General features: G+C 39.1%; 1 long non-coding RNA gene across 2 annotated transcripts; it reads left to right on the top strand.

Annotated features, from left to right (window-relative positions):
* The first annotated feature begins 1,822 nt into the window (after positions 1-1,822).
* LOC148973442 (uncharacterized) lies at positions 1,823-16,083 on the top strand. 2 transcript variants are annotated; one of them, XR_016146586.1, is made up of 5 exons: positions 1,823-1,873; positions 3,916-4,009; positions 6,067-6,166; positions 13,748-13,957; positions 14,052-16,083. It is a non-coding gene; the product is annotated as an uncharacterized LOC148973442 (long non-coding RNA). The 2 variants fall into 2 exon arrangements; XR_016146585.1 differs by having other exon boundaries at positions 13,743-13,957; positions 14,052-16,082.
* The last annotated feature ends 4,964 nt before the right edge of the window (positions 16,084-21,047 follow it).

Genomic DNA, 21,047 nt, shown 5'->3' with positions numbered 1-21,047 from the left:
TACACATCAATCATTTCCAGTGATGTTATATGTAATCTGTTGTCAACCAGAACACTCCCCCCTCCCCCTCTCTCTCTCATCTCTGCTGACTCTCTCTCTCTCTCTCATCTCTGCTGACTCTCTCTCTCTCTATTATCCCTGCTGACAGGTGAGGTAGCAGCCCTCGTAGCCAGACCAATTGTTCCTGATAAATGTATACGATACGCACCATTTGCCAGCCAATAAAATTCACTGGATGACCAACCCTAATCACTAAAAAAGCTGTTCTCTGTCTAACAAGATTAGAGCCGGCCAAACAGACTGAGCATGTGGAGTAGAGAAAGTGCTAATGGTGAATGGAAAAGAAAATGGCTAAAGAAACAAGAAGTATAATTAAGAATTTATGTCGTGCCGCATCTGAGAGAAGACGGCTGGTATTTTGTCATCATTTGCTATAAATCATGTTTATGTGCATTAGAAGCTGGGGTTGGTTGGTTCATTTATGGTTTATTACATGCCGTTACAAAAAACACAAATGTTTGTCCTGTTGACCTCAAAACATTCAAAGACTACAAAAGTTGTAGTCTTTTAATGTCAAAATATGATGCCCCTTAAACCACTGGCTGTCATCTGTAATAATGTAGAGAGAGATATTTAAATAAATTAATCATAATGTAAGTTCGTTTTATGAACAGGCAGGAAAACTATGAACTGTCAGAGATATCCAAGACTCTTCCAGGTCATCAACTAAATTAAATAGTTATTTTTATACAACAGTAGTTCTGGTTCTCGAATCTGATTGGCTGAGAGCCTTTTCCAGCCATGCGATATTCTACTATCTCACACAGAAACCGTTTCACAATTTGTATGACTTGTTTCGGATGGATCTATAGCCTACTTACTGGCTGCATTTCTCACGAAGAGCAAATAACACACTATCATTTAAAAAATAGGCATAATACTGTTTTTGTGTCACAGAATGTAGTTGTAAGAGTTTTCTTTTCGTTGTTTAGCGGCCATTTTGGGTATATCAAATAACAAATCAAGTCTTATTAATCAACTTTCCAAAGCAAATCGATTTGGGTAAAGGCAACGTTAGTTTCCTAACTTTATTTTTTTATTTTTTATTTAACGTAAACCCGGTAGCCTAATAACTAATAGAGCACTGATTTTGTACTTTTGACTGCATTGTTTGCTTGAGTGTATCTTATTGTAAAACCGTATACCTTTAAAATGGCTTTTATTGTTCATTTAAATAGTATTGTTCAATAAATAATATGTTATATAAAATAAATAATAACATATTTGGTGTTGATAAAGGATCCGTTAGTGATTGATTTGGACTTCAGTGAAAGTTACATTATTGCACCGTTAGATGGCAGCAGAGACTGTCTTTATGAGTGAGTAAGTGGAAGAGACTTTTATTTTGAAATGGACTGAAAGAAGGTTGTAAACACGGACGTTATTTTTACAACACCATATTAGACGCGACAGACGAATGTAAATATTAACTGTTAAAACGATGTAAGACAAAGATATAGCTTTCCTAAGTGGATATTCATGATTCTTTTTAATAATAAATGTAACCGAGCTTTTGTATTGGGTTCGCCTAAACACTTTTAACTAATAAAATAATAAAAACGGGAGACAGAAGTTCCATGAACGATGCAAACTCTCTTTATTCTTTTCCTTAACCCTTCTTGAACACATGTGCCCCTCATCCACTTATGCGCATGCTCCTCCCCTCTTGCCTATGGCAAGTCCCAAAGGACAGAATGTGTTACACACGCATAAACAGAACATTACTGTAGCTTTAGCTTCTGTACCTACTTTAATCTGTTACATAAATATAAGACTGGCCGAAAGAATAGGCTAAATACTTTATCAGACCAAGGTAATAATAATCACTTAGTCGATCTCTCATAATACTCCACAATACAATCAGCTTCAATGAAGATAGAAGATAGAAAGAGATAAAAATGCAGGCTTGGCTCAAACTGTTACTGTTTAACTTAAAATTTTAATCCGTTGCAGAAATAAATAACCTTAGTTCCATACAAAAGAGGGCTTTTAGTGGAAAATGATGTCATTAATGAATCACCCTCATGTCGTCCCAAGCCCGTCAGAGCTCCGTTTCCTCTTCGGGACACAGTTTAAGATATTTTAGATTTAGTCCGAGAGCTCCATTGTATATGTGTGTACGGTATACTGTCCAGAAAGGATATAAAGTCATCAGTTGTAACTTGCATGACAAATCTCAATATATGTCAGTCATTGTGCTGTCGCAACACTGTAAAAAAAAATTGCTGCCTTACATTTTTAAGTACAAACTTGTTTTTAAGTAATTTAAAATGAAATGACCTAAAAAAGAGTTGAATCTTGTATAACTTCATGTGACATCAGTGGGTTAGTTACAATGTTTTAAAGCATCGAAAATACATTTTGCTCCAAAAATAACAAAAACTACGACTTTATTTAGCATTTTATTGTCTGCGGTTCGGTTGTGGATCTGCGTTCAGTGACGCTGCTGACGTAAGACGCGGCTGACGTGTGTCTGGTGCGGCTGGGCTTCGGTTACAGTCTGAGGGAGACGCACGCTGTACAAAACAATCTTCACAAACGTGTCTAAGGATTTCCACACAGAGGAAGACTTGCATTTATTTACCCAGCCATATTTATTTGAACCCGAATACACGGACACACCAGACACACGTCAGCTGCGGCACTGAACGCGGATCCAACAGAACCGGAAGACAACACAATGCTAAATAAAGTCGTAGTTTTTGTTATTTGTGGACCAAAATGTATTTCCGATGCTTCAAAACATTGTAACTAACCCACTGATGTCACATGACTACTTTGACGATGTCTTTATTTCCTTTCTGGACAAGGACAGTATACCGTACACACATTTACAATGGAGGGACAGAAAGCTCTCGGACTAAATCTAAAATATCTTAAACTGTTCTGAAGATGAACGGAGGTCTGAGCGGGCTGGGGACGACATGAGGGTGAGTCCTTCAGTTTTGATTTTTGGGTTTCCTAACGCGCTCCTAAAGCCTACTCACTGTCGTTCGACTACAAATGTCATATTGCTCATTTATTGTTGGCTTTTTATTTGATTTATATAAAAAACTTTTATATGTAAAACCTACTGGAGATTGATTATGCTCATATTCGGTAGCTCGTTAACATGTACTCTATACAGTCAAACCAAAATGTATTCAGACACCTTCAACCTTTCTCACATTATCACGGTTTATTCGCTCTAGTTTAGAAAATGCTAATACAATATGAGCAGAACTTGAGAGTTGATATTTGGCTGGTTTTGTCCGTCCTTCTGTTAGACTCTCACACATGAATTATGTTGAATATCTGTCAGCTGTTAAATTTAATACACAATTAGATAATACCAGTTTAGCTCAACCGGTGACCAAGCAATGCTTCATGTTGTTCAGTGTGTGTAAAAAGAGCATTAGCAAATAGAGAAAAAACACTTCAACGAAACATGATCAGCTCAAAGTGTCAGCATTTTTTGGTCCCAAATTTGAATACTTGTCACTGTATGAAGAATATTTCAGTAATATGTCACAGTTTACTTATTTTGCTCTCCTCACTTAGATAAATGAACTATAGTGTCTTGAACACACTTTTGGTTTGACCGTCTATAGGGCCAAAAAAAAAAAATTGAAATAATTTCAATTGGAGAAACATAGTTTAAGGATTCATACTTGTAAAACATACTCCAATAATCTTTACTTGTAGATCAAGGTCCTCATATCAGAATGACCTAAACGAGCCAATATCTCTTCATAAATTCATCTTGACCTCTATCACTGCTTCACAAAGGTTTTGGTGTTTTGATGCACTGAGCTCTGTGTGTCTCAACTGGCTGCAAGCTGGTCTCTCTCTCTCTCTCTCTCGGTCACATGACAGCGAGGAACATCTGCAGCGGGAGCGGGGATGTCCTCTGCAGCGCTGCAGGGGTGTGAGAGGAGATGCTAGGTGTGACTCCATGCATCAGTGAAGGGTGCGTTTGTGTGACTGAATGTGCATCATACAGTCAAGACTTGCCTTTTATTAAGATCCTGAAACTGCAAATTGAAAATGCACAGCATTTAATGTTACTCCTAAAAGTGATTCACCTATATTGATTCAAAATAAATGCATGCATGCATATTTTTACGTTGGCAAAACATTTTAGTTGCAATTTTTCCCCTGGATTGACAGACAAGGTCTAGTCCCTGACTAAAATGCATGTTTGAGCTTGTAACTTGCAAATATGTCAGTCATTGTGCTGTCGCAATTGCTGCCTTACATTTTTAAGTACAAACTTGGGTAACACTTTATTTTACGACCCGCAAACAACTGTGTAAGTACACCGAAATTACGGTGTACGTTTCTGTAATTATAGTGTACTTCCGTGTAAGTATAAGGGAACAATATTTTAAGTTTGGGGTAATAAAGGGGTAACAAGCACCACTTTAATTTACAGCCCGCAGGAGTTACACTTGCCCTGTAACTACGCAGAACAAGGGGGTAACAAACGCTACTTACTATGTAGCAAAACGAAACAACACTTTTTGCACTGTAATTACAGATAAAGGTACTGTTATCAAGAAAACAAAACAACAACAAAAAATAAACAAACAAAAAAACGTTTTAATTACACAGTATATTTGCCCTGACATTTAAGTGTCATTGCAATTCAATGGGATAAGGTAAGTACTAATTACCACATGTTACGGTCTAAATTAAAATCATTGCAGAAACAAATTATTTTGACTTTTCTAGAAATCTAGTAAGAAAAGCCAATACATTTATATATATATATATATATATATATATATATATATTTAATTTTCAACCCACAGATGTCAAAATTATCCTAAACATGTTTTGCCAGAAATGTGATACATTTTATAAAAAACAGACGTACAAACTTTGCCTGGAATATATTAACAGAATAGGTACCTGTTATTTTTTTAACTAATTAAATAATTTGCTTGTACATCTGCTTGTTACCCCCTTATTACCCCAAACTTAACATATTGTTCCCTTATACCAACACTGAAGTACACCATAATTACAGAAATATACACCGTAATTTCAGTGTACTTACGAAGTTATTTGCAGGTTGTATATCTGCTTGTTACCCCTTTTATTACCCCAAACTTAACATATTGTTCCCTTATACTTACACGGAAGTACACTATAATTACAGAAACGTACACCGTAATTTCGGTGTACTTACACAGTTGTTTGCGGGTCGTAAAATAAAGTGTTACCCAAACTTGTGTTTAAGTAATTTAAAATGAAATGACATAAAAAAAAGAGTTGAATCTTGTATAACTTATTAAAAAAGTTGAAAATGTCATTTTGATAAGTTAATATCAAAACATGATGTTGTCATAACTTATGGATCATACAAATGTATACAGTGAAGATGCACACCAGTAATGCTTTTTTCTAAGGCACATTTATAAAAAGCTACTTAAATGTCCTAATTAAACTAAGGTCTAATCCTGGCTTAATCTGAGCCCTGTCTTTGAACCCAGGCCTAGGGGTTTAAGGTTAATATAAAGTAGGATCACATGAATTAACATGGAAAAATACAGTAAAAGTTCAACAGTTAACATGAACAATTCTTCTACAGCATTTATTAATATTTGTTCATATTAATTTCAAAATTGACTAATACATTATTAAAATCAAATTTGTTAACATTAGTAAATGCACTGTGAACAAACAATTACATTAACAAAGATTAATAAATACTGTAACAAATGCATTGCTCATTGTTAGTTAATGTTAACTACTGAACCTTATTGTAAAGTGTTACCGAAAAATACATCTAAAGCATTTATCTATCATAGTTAATGATCAATTACTGATGCGTTTTTAAAACCAAATGTTGTATCTGTTAATGGAGCTGAGATAATTCAAGACATGATCAGAGCAGGATGAATTGTTTCCTCAGATGAACACTAATTGGTGTCCAGTTTGGCACGGCAGTTTATGGCGCTGAACACAGTTCCCTCCTCTGGTATTGGATTGTGTTTTATGGTGTGATTCATTTCCCATCAGGCCTTCCTCCTCCCCGGCACTTCAGGCTAGAATTTATTCGGGCCGCACCGCAGGGCGGAGCGATCAATCTCCTGCATCAGTACAAGAGCTCAGCTCCACGGTAAAACGACACGCTTATAACCCTCACACTCCTTTCTTTTATGCATATATCCTTTTATCCACATGCCTGGATTTCCCTCGAGGACGCTGCACACATCTGTGCCACGACTGCTGTGCATATTCTAGAGAAAATGATCACTTCCTTTAGCCATTTTTCATTGCTTCCCTTTGAAAAATCATGATTATCTTGATGTTAGAAATGTACAAATATCATATACCTTACTTTGAAATGGAATACATTAATGTAAATGAAAGATTCAGAGTTTTTTTTTTCGATGACCACACTTGAAAACGGCCACAGGAATCATGACTCAACTACACTTGACCACATACAGTAACAAACGCTTTTACATTATTAAACAAACTGACTATAACTTGAGTTTTATGACATTGGTAGACATGTTAGAAAGAAAACAGACGTGAAATCACTGATGAAACATTTATGACTCTAAATAAAGGGGAAAACACACAACAATTCCAGTAACACTCTATTTTACAGTGTCCTTGTTACATATATTACATGTACCATAGTAATAACAGTAAATTATGCATAATTACATGTAACTAACCCTCAACCAATCCCCAATCCTACCCTAACCCTATAGTAAGTACATGCTGGCCTGTTAATATCATTCAGTACTTAAATGTATAATTACATGACAATTACAATGACAACTTATAAATAAAGTGTAAGCAAAGCTCCTTTTCGCATAGTAAAATAATTTGGTAACAATTTAAAATGGTTAATTAGTTACCATTAATTGACTACCTTAGTTAAGATCTTTTAGCATAATTTTATTAATCTTCGTTAATATTAATTTCAACATTAACTAATACGTTATTTAAATAAAAGTTGTATTTGTTAACATAATGTGAACTAACAAACAAACAGCTGTATTTTTATTAGCCTACATTAACAAAGATGAATACTGTAACAACAAATGTTGCTCATTGTTAGTTCATATATTAACTAATGTTAACTAATTCACCTTATTGTAAAGTGTTACAAGATTTGATCCCACTTTTAACACTATTAAGTGGCTTTAAGTACTATGTACTTTCATTGAAACAAATAATTTGATACAATGGACTTATTGTGTACATGCATGTCTTTACATTGTACTTATATTTTTAAAATACAGTTGTAACTAATTTATGTAATTACATCTGTAATTACACAGCTGACCCATCCCTTACACTTTAACCTACCCTTAAACCTACCGATATCACCACACCTGTCCCTAACCTTACCCAGATCACACCTCAATAGCAGCAAAAGTGTTTTACAATACAACATGAGCACAACAAGTACATTGTACTTATTTTTCAATGTAAGTACATAGCACTTAAAGCCACTTAATATAAAGTGGGACCCAATATTTTGTAATCCAAATTATTTTACTAAGTAAAAAAGGCGCTTTGGTTACACTTAGTCAGTGTATACACTTAGTCAATATTTCATATACACATATTTATTTGGTAAGCATGTAATAAGCAAGATAAAGTCTCTCAGTCTGGTTTATTTTAATGATGGCTCACTCTACTCCCTGTCTTATAACTTATACATTAAAATGACATTATGATGAAGGGTGAAATGAGAGGACATGAGCAGTTAGTAAAAGTAATATTTGACAGGAAAATGTGCTTTACAGTCATGAAACTTATAAATCAATAATGTAATGTCTTTGAAGGATCTTAATTTAGGGACTTTTCTAAGCGAATATTCCTATAGGGATTTATTTGATCATTATTTAATTGACGGGACACTTTGTTCTTGATAGTTTTTTTTTTTCTTGTGGGACTGAGATACTAAAACATACTTCTAAGTTGCCTCTTGCTTCACTTTCTTCCTTCCATGTTCTAACCATAAAAAATTATGCTTTTAGAGGCCTGATCACTTCCCCATAATGCAGCATGTCAGTGTCTGTATTTCCTTGACTCATCCCTTCTGTGAAGCTGCTGAGTCATGCGCTCGTCTTGCCGCGCACTCACATAAACTCCACAGCTCAGGCTGACAGTCCCAAAAAACACAGATTACTGAACGTACATCTAAACTGCAGTCTCTCACCAGCTCACAGTCAGCACTGATGCTATTCAGGGCTCAACATTGTGCTGTTCTGCCTTTATACATTTATACGGATATCTCTGGTGAACAGACCACTTCATTTCCTGACAGACATTTTCAGAGTCAAATCCAACTGAATGCATCAGCATTAAAAACTAAAAAAGCGTCTGGAAATATTAGTTGAGAAATTAAAGGTATAGCAGAGGATCTTTCCGAATTTTAGAGAAGACCCGCCCTCTCCATTTTTAAAAAAAAAAATGCACATGCACAAACACAACACTCTTGCTCCCGAGAGGGAACGCCTCTCTATGTTGCAAATTATAAACTAACTCAAAAACATTCATAAAACAGACAAAATGTCAAATGCCCTTCCGTGTTTTATTTACTTATTATACTGATCGATTGAGTGACCGAGGACTCGAGACATGATATGTACGACCCTTTATCACACGAAATACGTTCGGAGGAAACTATTTTGCAAATTGCAATTACGTTACATGGCAACATATAAGCAGTGCTATTACGTTGGTCCTTAACCTAATATGTCTCATTGTTAATACGTAGGTATTACTACGTTATTTTTATACATAGTTGCATATGTAATGGAGAAGTAGCTTGTTGCATTTGTGTAATAATAAACACACAAGGTTTTAGAATATGAACACACAAGGTTTTAGAATATTTCAGCATGATACCATTTACCATTTGGTCAAAAGGCTACTTTAGACAAATTGAGATGTTTACCGTGTCTATGCGGTGCATGACTTGTGCTAGGGCTAGCATTGCTAAGTAGCTTGCATGAACTTTTACTAGTGATTTTAAATGGATTTCTCCAAATAGCATTTCCTGTCTAGTGGAATCTTCGCGACTGCGGCATCAGTGAGAAGCCCAACCTGTGCTTTTAGCGCACGCCAGCGTGTGATATTCACCCAAAATCACTCTGGTCTTGTTTCTATTTTCTGCGCCCTTTCTCTTCTTATCATACACTTTGTATACATTTTTTCTCTTTCGACCCTCAGCCATTTTCAAAGGAATGGCTGAAACCGTAACTCCGACATAATACACCTGAAAGTGAAAACTACATAGGGATGAGCACGTACGACGGCCTTACGTAAACATATCACCAGAATGATTGACACTTAGGTGGACCAATAGTATAGACTACCCACCCGGAAAAAGAAAATCCTCCGCTATACCTTTAAGAAAGTATATTTCAAAAATTGAGGACCAGTCATTTTTGACGTCAAACGCTGTATGATGCATCTTGAAGTGGAGTGGCTTAATTGAATGCAAAGGCGAATAAGATTTGACACGCACAAAAGATATTGAACTGTCAAATTGTGTGGACTTTTATTGCTGCCTGCAATGGTTCAAAGAGAGGTGTCTGCAGTGCGCTGAGCATCAGAGACAGGTCCTAAGAGCGTATAGAGGGAACCTGAAAATCTGGTCGTGCTTTCCCAAGGATTTTCCATCAACTGCATGGGAATATGTGGCAATAGAGGCAACGTACACTTTGAGGGTGGAGACAGCTTTCGCCCCAACCCTTCTTGCAGAAAGGAAAGCACAGAACCGATCGAACATCTTATGGGGTCTTCTCAGTGAGAAGAACACCACTCAACGTACAGGTTTCACTTCAGAGTCTTCTGCTCTCGCAGAAGTGATGGTGTCTACGACTGCTTGTGGTAGATCACCTAGAACCTCTGCGTCCCGTCAAGGGAGTTTGGACGTTTCCAGAGGTCTGGACACGGGTGCCATAGAGTCCACCGTCCCTGAGAAAGTAGGTACTTCCTGAGAGGAATCGGCCAGGGAGGGGCTGTCTAGAGGAGCATCAGTTCTGGGAACTGTCACGGGTTTACAGGAACGAACCCAATTGCAGACAGTTTGCTGACACACAAGCTCTTACAGCACAGGCAAAGCAAAAGACTAACAACACTATACTATGACTAAGACACTAACTTCACAGGAACAAAATAACTATTACAAGAAAACTTCTTAGTTTAGACAGAACTCTAGACAAGGTACTCACAAGGATTACCGTGTGGCTGCAAACACAATCAATCGCAGTATCAACCGTAACATCAAACAATGAACCGACACAGGACAACAAACACAATGGGATTATAAAGGGGAACACTAATGACAAGGACAGGTGAAACTGACTAGACAATAATGACAAGATGAGGATAACAAGGGGGTGGGGTAATGTAACGAGACAACACAAGCACATGGCCCAAAACAGGCCATGCGCTTGTACACAAAACATGATTCTGTCATGATCCTGCCTCACGACTAGAGAAAATCAAGGACAAGAAGGGGAACAGGAACTAGGTCCAGTTTGGTCAATAAGGGGAAGGCACACTGGGGGGGTCAGGGAATAGAACAACTTGCAATGGTACGAGTCCGGAGAGGCAACAGATCTATCTGTACGGCGCCGAAGTGGTCCCAGATTAGCGGACCACCTTGGGATGGAGTCTCCACTCTCCCGGGCCACATGTTGTCATGAGGCCGGGAATGTAAGCGGCACGAAGCAATCTCAGATGCTTCTGACTCCATTGTAGGAGATGGCGGGCGAGTTTGCGACATGCAACGGAAGCCTAGACCATCTTGATGGTTGATGTATGCAGTGGTTGCAGTGCTGTCCGTATGGACCAGTACATGCTTGCCGAGCAACGGCTTTCTGAGGTGGCTCAGAGCAACGTGTACTGCTAGCAACTGCTAGATCCCCGCTACTGCATGCCCGTTGTACTTGGTCCCGCTCACGTCTGCACATCGATAATCGTTTCGACCAAACCCTGCCAGAGAGCACTTCAGGGGATCGAGAACGAATCTCGAATAATACCTGAAATAAGTCTTGAGAGGCTGGTTCTCTTAGTAGAATTTTTCAAAGCATGGCAAGACCTGCCAAAAATTTCTCCTAGGGTTCCACGCACAATAGAGAAGGGTTTCAGGCTGCAGTTCGATTCCGCCCACTGAAATTCAGCAGGGTGGTGTGTACTGCAGAAGACCCAGTGCAGGGTCGGGTATTGGAACAGTAAGTAAACTCCCTGCTGGTAAAGGAGGCCATAGAGCCTGTTCCTCCGCCGGACAGGGATTCCGGATTCTACATCCACTACTTCATAGTTACCAGGATGGATGGGGGGTTGCGCCAATTCTAAGGCACTTGAATCATCTCTGAGGAGATTCAGGTTCAAGATGCTCTCTATTCCCATCATTGTGAGTCAGATCAAATTTGAGGATTGGTTTGTCACGATATATCTGAGTGACGAATACTTCCACATATCAATCCTTGCATCTCACAGGAAGTTCCTGAGTTTTGCTTCCGGGGGCTTCCAATATTGGGTTCTACCATTCGGCCTAGCTCTCTCCCATCGCATGTTTACCAAATGCATGGATGCAGCTCTAGCTCCGCTGTGGCTTCAGGGTATCAGGGTGCTAAATTATATAGATGACTGGCTTATTATGGCCCAGTCACAAGATTTGGCAGTTTGGCATCAAGATGTCCTTGCCCACATCCTTTCCCACATCCAGAGCCTGGGGTTGCGACTCAACACGTGCTGACAACAGCCCAGAGAACAACGTTCCTTGGAGTGGTGTGGGACTCGGTCACGATGCAGGCACAATTGTCTCCTGCACGGATTGAATCCATCTTGGCCACGGTGACCAGGAAAAAGCTAAGTCAAGCCATCACTGTAAAACATTTTCAGAGAGGGTTAGGACTCATGGCGGCAGCGTTCAATGCCATTCCATTCGGCCTGCTGCAAATGAGGGCCCTGTATTGGTGGTTAAAAACCAAGGGGTTTTTACCGTGTGGGAACCGTTCAGCATGATCAGGGTTATGGGCAGATGCCTTTGTTCCCTATCTATATGGAAAAAAAATTGGTTTCTGTCCCAAGGCCCTGTGCTGAGACCGTCATGTTGCCTGAAAGCTGTTTCGACAGATACCTCCCTCACAGGCTAGGGCATGGTCATGGATGGCAGGACTCTGAGGAGCTTCCTCCCAGACCTCAGGGGTCACCACGCATGTGTCGGTGGTCTCCTACTTGATTCATCAGGGGGTTCTGATACCTTAAATTAGATGTTTATCTCTGTAAAGCTGCTTTGAAACAATATACACTGTTAAAAGCGCTATATAAATGAGATTGTCTATCCAGATTGGGACATCAGACCCTCCTGTGGTCCCAGAGGAAACTCTTATCTCTCAGAGCAATGCACCTCCCAGGGGACCAGAATCAGAGAGCAGACATCCTTTCAAAGCAGGGGCTGAGGAGACTTCACACCAAGGTGGTGAAGTCGGTATGTGAGAGGTTCGGCCCAATAGATATGGGATTTGTTCACGTCTCGAGGGACATCCCACTATCCAGTGTGATTTTGTCTCACCCATCCAGTCCCATTGGGGTTGGATACCATGGTACAGACATGGTCTTCGCTCTGCTCTTAGGTGTTCTGGAGAGGGTCAGTTGAGACGGGATCAGCCTAGACGGGATCAGCCTACTTCTAGTAGCCCGTGCTGGCCGGCCCGAGTATGGTTTTCAGACATCATAGCACCCCTGTCAGGCCAGACTTGGCAGATCCTTCTGAGGAGTGACCTGCTTCCACAGGCCGGGGGCTCAATATTCACCCTCAACCAGACCTGTGAAAACTTTGGGGCTGGCCCCTGAGGGGGTTAAGTACCTAGAGGCTGGCCTGTCGGCTGGAGTGGTTGAGACCATACTCAGTTCCAGAGCTCCATCCACGAAGAGATTGAACAGCCTAAAATGGAATGTGTTTCGACTTGGTGTAGAGAGCATGTGGTGGACCCTGTTAACTGCCTAGTTGGCTTCAGTGCTGGAGCTGCTCCAATATCGCTTCTCAGCTGGTCTTAGCCTGTCCACACTCAAGGTGTACGTGGCTGCCATTGTGGATTTCCTCGCTCCTCTGGGTGATGGGTCTCTGGGGAGACATCAGCTGGTCTTACATTTCCCCCATGGGGCTCAGAGGATGTGACCTGAAGTCCGCAGAGGCCAAGAACCTTTCCCTAAAGCTATAGCTTTTTTATTAGCTATTACTTCACTTAGGAGAGTAAGAGACCTTCAGGTGCTCTCTATACTCATTCCACAAAGTGTCGTAACTGACGCAATGTCCCCTTCTCTTCTCAGAGAACGGGGGTCACAGTCATAACCAGAGACATTTTCATAGCTTAATGAGATTGTTAGCCAAATGTTCAGAGAACAATTTTTTTGTTAGCTGGGATTAAAAGGTTTAATAATTTATGGTCAGGAGTCTGTTTAAATCATTAACCAGATATAAGCAGTAATAATAGTAATGCTTCACTCAGCAAAACAGCACTAATAAGAAAATAATTCATATCATCAGTTAAGAATATTTTGATGTAATCAAAACACAGCTGTGTTTAGGCTTCATATTTACTGTAGCTAAATGAACTGCACACCAAGCCTCAGATAGACGTCATTCGGAGGATACGCAATGATGCAGAGATGTGAATTGCTGCCATCCACACGTGTTTGGTCTGCAGCACAGGCTCCTGTTGAGATCTGCTCATCTGGGCCCTCAGCGGGGGTCTGGCAGCCATCTCTACTGCAGACGAGAACTGAGAGGGGGAGAGGAAACACACCAATCACTACATCACATGCAGGAAGAAGGGCAGAGAAAAAGAGCTGAAGAGTTGAACTTATACAACTGGATGAATCCTCAAATCACAAGTCTTGTTGAGGAGAGATAATAAAACAGGTAAGAAATCCCACAGACTCCTGTGGGATCACAATCTCTTCTCCTCTCCAGTTGCCGCTCGTATCAAATTCAGTGATGTGACGTTTGCCTACAGAACAACCACCGGCTCTGCCTTTCACCTAAACTCATTACTTCAGACTTACGTGCCATCCAGAAACTTGCGCTGTGTAAGTGAACATCATCTTGTTTTACCATCTCAAAGAGGCACAGAAACACTTTCATGGACCTTCACCTTGACTGTTCCCTGCTGGTGGAATGACCTTAACTCAACCAGAGCTGCTGAATCCATAGCCATTTTCAAGAAACGTCTGAAGACTCATCTTTTTCGGCAACACTTGATCCATTAATACTAACGCTGTCTCTTCTGTTCTATATCTATTTATATAAAAAATAAAGAAAGAAAAATGTACTGCATTAGATTAAAATGGCAAGGGTTATAGCACTTGCATATTGTTGTTCTATTGTTAGTTTAACAGCTTATATAGTTCCAATTTTTAAGTTGCTTTGGAGAAAAACAACTGCTAAATGAATAAATTTATATGTAAGCAGACTGATCTCATGAAGTACCGTGTGTATGACACGCCAATTCGTATTTCCATTTTTGGCGTGCTATCAAGACGCATAAACGCTTTTCAGCGTGTTTATGAACGCCGTTGACTTAACGTTATATAAATATATGACTTACCTCAACCCCGTCCCTAAACCTAACCGTCACTTGGGGTTAATGGCATTTATGACTGTTCCCTTACCATCCTAGGTAAAAAAAGGTCGCTCCCCAGATGTAGATCTACATTTTGCTTCGTTTCGCGCGGATATTTGACGGCGTGTACAGACACGCGGAATCACTCGGACGTTAATGGCGTAGACATACACGCGGATAGCTCAAAATGCGTAGAGATAACACGCCACTTGACTTGAAAGTGGTGTGTATGTTTACGCAAAAGTCATGATGTCATGTTGATGTAAGGTAAATGTGAGAAATGTCTGCAAACAATGGAAGTCAACGGACACCAAAACATTTGGTTACCAACATTTTTCAAAATATAATTGGAAGAATTTTCATTTTTGGTGAACTATCCCTTTAAGGGTGAACTATTTTTCACTTGAACCAGTAATTGACCCCTTAGCAACCATTCAAAACACGTTAGCAACCATATAATAATACCCTGGCAACTTTTGCACAAACTAACAAAGTGAAACATCCGTGTCAGTTAATTTTTACATTGCTCTAATCAAAAATCATGGTTTCTGGTTTAAACCTGTTTTGTTTGTCTAAAAGAAAATACCAGGTTTTAAAAAGACATCAAAATAAACATCAAAGTATTTCCAAGTTGTCAATTTATAGCAAGTAAACTAAATTAAACATTGACCAACAATATGTTTTTAGTTTAATCTTAATTGAAATTTTGACTTGGATATTAGAGCTAATACAGCTATATTTATTAGGTATGGTCTTTATAATAAATACAATTTTCACTTTTCTTTCTATCAATGTTTTTGTCTTTAGGAAAATATGTATGGGTGACACTTTACAGTAAGGTCCCATTAGTTTTATTTAGTTAACGTATAATAAAATTAATAAACAGTGTGCAATAGCTAAATTTGTTACAGAACTTAATTAATATTTGTTAACATTAGTTCATAAAAATACAACTGTTCATTATAGTTCAAGTCAGCTCAGGTCCGTTTAAATTCAGATTTTAATAATGCATTGGTAAAGGCTGAAATTAACATGAACTAAAGTTAATATATGATTTACAAGTATGTTTACTAATGTAGTTAAATAATGTTGACAAATGAAACCTTATTGTGAAGTGTTTCCAAACTAGTGTAGATGAATATTAAATCAAAATAACTTGAGGAAAAAACGAATACATTTGGCTGTAAATGTAAATATGTGTTTTTTATGTTGGTCCAAATGCATATATATATATATAAACACCACATTGTCTTGTAAAGGTGAGTTATATTTCATCTCTATGCAGGTGCTCTCTCTTGGGGTTTTAAATGTTGAATGTCGTTTTTTTACTGTAACTGAAAACCGGCGGGTCTCTCGTCTTAGTTCTGCTTCCTCTTCGACCCAGGGTTTTCCTCATCACTGGATTTCCCAGAACCAGCTGCTGCTCTTTGTTGGCCGGGATCCGTATTTTAATGGTTTGAAGAATCATGCTCCATTTATTCTATCCCAATTATAACTGAAGCTTTAGTGAGCAGAGTGCATGATGGAGCTTTGTTTAAGCCACAGCAATGCTGACACACACACACTCTCTCTCTGTCTGGTTTACCTGCAGATTGGCTGCTTAAATCAATAGAGTTTATGAGGCCTGGCTCTTCCATTCATCATGAGGGTGATTGGGATCACAATAAAGTGAACTGTAGTGCGGTTTATCAAAAGTACCCCTACTCAGACAGTATGCAATTTTGGATAAAGTGAGAGTGTCTGTGATTACAGCTGGGATTTCCCTCATCAGCGAGCAGGGAGCTGGAATTGAAACCAGAGTGAGTACAGAAGGCATCGAGAATCCGCTCCAGTAACACACCAATCATTTCCTGCCAACATGCAAAGCTTTGGCTCCTTTTTGAACTTGCCAGTATTGCACACACAACTATGATGTAGTCCTGCATATTAGCACACTGTGATTATCTAATGTGCTGAGATTCAGAATCACAACACTCTTGAAAACTATTTATATTTAAATTAACTGTTGTTTTTTTCCAAGTCAAAAAATATTATTATTCGTCACTGAAGCAACCTATAGAGGGTATGCGTGTGAGGCCGGAGTTGCTGCAGTTCCTCACAGCGAGTGGCAAAAAGACTGAGAGCGGCTGTATATGTTTTCAGAGTGAATACCGCGAAAAACAAACACAACACATATAAAGTGGGAAAGAGCTTTGCGATAGACTGTACAACTAGATTTGACAAAAAAAATCGGGGGTATATTTTTACAGACTGCTATAGAAAGAGGAGCAAATGGATCGAAACAACTGGACTCCAGTCAGCGAAAGCTGGATTTGCAGTTTTCATTTTGTGTCAATATGCTGAATTTAGCTGTAAAACCATACACATATATTTTGTATTGTTATATATATTAACAACTCATCAATTAAATATCTACCATTGCATATTCTGCATTATTGGATGTTTTTTAATAAACACTGACCAAAAAAAACTCTAAAGTTTTAGGGCTGGACGATATGATGATATAGGCTATATATAACACTGATATAAGTGATCACCCGGATTTAGACCTGCCTATATTGTATTTATATAAAGCGTTCACAGGCAAATTTGCTTTATGTTTAGGTCTATATTGCTTTTATTTCCCCGGTGTCGAAATCAGGCAAACATAAATGTCAGGCAACACGATTCCTGCTGCATGTCAATATCCATGGATCACTGGATCTTTATTGAGTTGTAAGGAACACTATATTGAGTCCAACATTTAGTTTAAATTGATAAAATTGTTCGTTTCAAGGGCCGGTAATATTTTAATAAGATCCTCTTCCTACATCAGAAGGAAAGCGAAATCTGATTGGCTTATTTTTTTTTACATGCTTGCAGAGAAACACTTAAAGGTGCCATATAACATCATAAATCAAATCCTACTCCATATTCCATAACAGATGGGGGCAGTATACCTCCAAAAAATGACTTGTGCTCCTACCATCGCGCATGTTATTCAAATCATTTGACATGATAGTAAAAGGTTGGAAGACCGCAGTTTCACGTGGAACATTTGGAGATTTTTAGAGATCAGAGACTCAATGAACTAAACACTAGAGTGAACTAAACTAAACACTATGAATCTCAACACTAAATGATGAAGACCGCCTCATAGATCTCAAAAACAAGCTGGTGCATTTCGACGGTATGGGAAAATAAAAGCTTGGGCAATTATTTGAAGTTTATGGTATTCGTTTTGTTCATATTACACTTTTATTGTTAGTGAATTAATTTGACAGACAGCATTCGCTGATGTTGATCAAGCTAGCGCCGTGAATTCACCGTGAGACACACGCAATTGACACTTAGCAAGCAGGTTAGTTAAGCTCTCAGATTCTGTCAATTATATTACGCAATTCAAAGAATAAATACCGTTTTGGCGCTTGTACATGTTACACTACAGATCCCTAGCGCACGTGAACCGATCGTCTCTACTAGCTTGAAAAAGAACACGAACACTGGTGAAAGATACAGTATGCTACAACTTACCAAAATGTATTCCTCATGCATAATGTCGACCAATCATTTTTTGAACTCTTCCCTGAACTGAAATGTAGTAATTGGCTGTATTTCCACACGACTGACATCAGGTTCAAGTACACACAAGCCGGCCGGCGCGAGCGCGACTCACTCGTCTATTGCAGTTTGGCTGGTGCTAACGTTGCCCGTCCGCATACCGCCTCCCATGGCCGGAACTGGTATTACGATACCTGCCGGGCCGGGGCTAGTAATTTAGCATGCTTATTCAGGTTAATATCTCGGCAGCACTATAACTTGTCAGTTTTTTAATGACATCTTTGCACTTATTTCTTCTCATTCTTTTGATGCGTGTAGCTCATTTTTCGTATATTGTTACCTCAATTATTACATATGCCACCTTTAAAACAAAGTTACTGGGTTTCACTTTTCACGTTTTCTGGGTTGCCATATGGTTTTAAAGCACGTATAATTATAGCACCTGACTATATAGCACTTATATCATGAAAATTTGAGTTTTTCTGTGTTTGTCACCTTTAATGTAAAAATTGTAGATTACCATTACTTTTTAGTGTATTTTCTCGCCAAAATGCTATTGGTAGGTTCTCAACTGTGAATCAGTTTCTGGTAAGTCATTCGTTTTTGCATTTGGGATCAAACATGCTTGATGTCGTTCTGTAAGTGGGATTTCTTGGTGAAATGAGAACAGACGTGCGTCAAGATGTTCAGCAAGGGATTCCCTGGAGTGCAGAGACAAACGGTGATTATGCATTTTTAATTATATAGTTAATCAGTGTGGGGCTCCAGCAGTGCAGCAGGGAGATTCTGGCAGCGAGCTGGAGGTGGAGGGCAAACGCAGGCCTGAGGGATCTCGACGACACTGGCAACCTTCCAGCGGCTCAGTTCACTCAAATTCACCGTGTCTCATGTTCACAGAGCGGCTCTGTGCCTCTGAGAGTAGTTATAGTAGTGTGTATGCATGAGTGGATCTGAAAAAACTCTTGTGTACTTAGAAGAGGGTCCAGCTTTAACGAAACTTTATGGCTTTAACTTGTTTTACAAGCACAATTCATTCCTAAAATCCTGCTCATTAAAATGCTCATAAAATTCTTATTACAAGTAATTAAAAAAATCCTAAAATGAGTACTTAGCTTAAAAGGAAATAATTAATGCTTTTCTGACCCATAAGAACAAGATTTAGATCTGAAAAATAATCTTGTCCAGATAATCAAAGCACTACCTGACAGGATTAGGGTTAAGGTTAGGAACATCAGGATTAGTGTTAAGACTAGATGTATTTATCCAACGTCCTCATAATCCGATCCGACTCGTCGCATTTCATTCAAAAGATTTTCTCCTCCGCTTTAAGGTTAAGAGGTGCATTGTTTTCCATGTTCATAGAGTAATATATATGCTATAATCTGTGTGTTTACACAGCTTTTTTAAAGGAGCTGTATGTAAGAAATTTATTTCAAATAATCATAAATTGGCCCTGATATGTCACTAGACATTAAGAAATCATGTTCATTTCAAATACGTGTATCACTGACAACAGTAGTCTGGCCAGGATATTGTCATTTAAAAAGTGAAGTTGCAGCCCTCAACTGTCATGTTGTGTTTTGGTCTGATGGTCCACCCTCCACCTATCTAGCAATCATGATGTCAGTAGTGTTGCAGCATCCGGGTTGCCAGCTCTGAGTTACCACAGCTGCAGATACAAACGTATGGGATAAAAAATGTTGGATCCTGCAGCCTATCTGGCAACCTCGAGTCAGGGGGGAGGGGATACACCGCTCTACAGTAATTTGAAACTGATTGCAGTACCAGTTTTGGCCACAATCTTACATACTCCTTTAACAATGGCAGGTGCCAGTGTTTGCATGCGGATAGTTTCTATCCACAAGTTTCCTACGCCCCACGAGGCCTTGCGTCAAAAGTGGGCGCGACTTCCGGTTGGAAGTAAACAAAGCGCGATTTGACATGCTTGACACTCGTTCATTCAACAGTTGACAGTCATTCAAGTTATAGCGATCCAAACTAGCTAACGATGTGGGAACACAACCTCAACGAAATTAAAAAGGGTGAAATAACAGTACCTTTACCCTCCGCAGTAGCTGATTGGGAGTATTATAATAACATTATTCATAATCAATACTCATCAAGGCATGGTGACAGACAGTTGTGCGAGCTGACAAACAATTAAAATAAAAAATACACACTTAGTCATTGTGCTTTGGTCGGAGTTTATTCAAAATTATAAATGAATGTGCTGCTTGAATACATTAACTGGCACATTGGTATTCTGTCAACACAGGCTTTGATCCTGAGTTTAGCTGTAACATCAGTAGCGAACAGCCAATCACATGCTGAGAGAGTTTATAGAATATTAATAATCTAAACTAATGTACACAGGAAGATTCGTCGTCTTTTGGGAGGTGATGGAAACTACAGTCGTTGGCAGGATCACTTTCGTTGGAGAACTGAGATATCAAAACAGAAAATTTCGACCCGAAAAAAAAAAAAACGACAGACCCTTTCGTTTTTTTTTTTCGGGTTGAAATTTTGAGTTTCGATATCTCAGCTCTGGAAGGGTCTAGAGCCTCCACTTTTGCACTCAGGTCTAAGTCTCATGGCCCTCTATCAGAATCCAGAGTTTTGTGAAGATTGGGGAAACTTAATTTCTCGCCCGAAAAAAAACCGAAAGGGGTACCACTGTCGTTTTCTTTTGGGTCGAAATTTTGAATTTCGATATCTCAGCTCTGGAAGGGTCTAGAGCCTCCATTTTTGCACTCAGGTCTAAGTCTCATGGCCCTCGATCAGCATCCAGAGTTTTGAGAAGATTGGGGAAACTTAATTTTTCGTCCCCCCCAAAAAAACGTAACGGGTAAC

This window comes from Pimephales promelas, chromosome 15 (genome assembly GCF_988280905.1).
Source record: "Pimephales promelas chromosome 15, fPimPro1.hap1.1, whole genome shotgun sequence".
In the NCBI taxonomy this organism is placed as follows: domain Eukaryota; kingdom Metazoa; phylum Chordata; class Actinopteri; order Cypriniformes; family Leuciscidae; genus Pimephales; species Pimephales promelas.
Note: the sequence above shows the minus strand (reverse complement) of the source record. Positions and strands in the feature narration are given on the sequence as shown.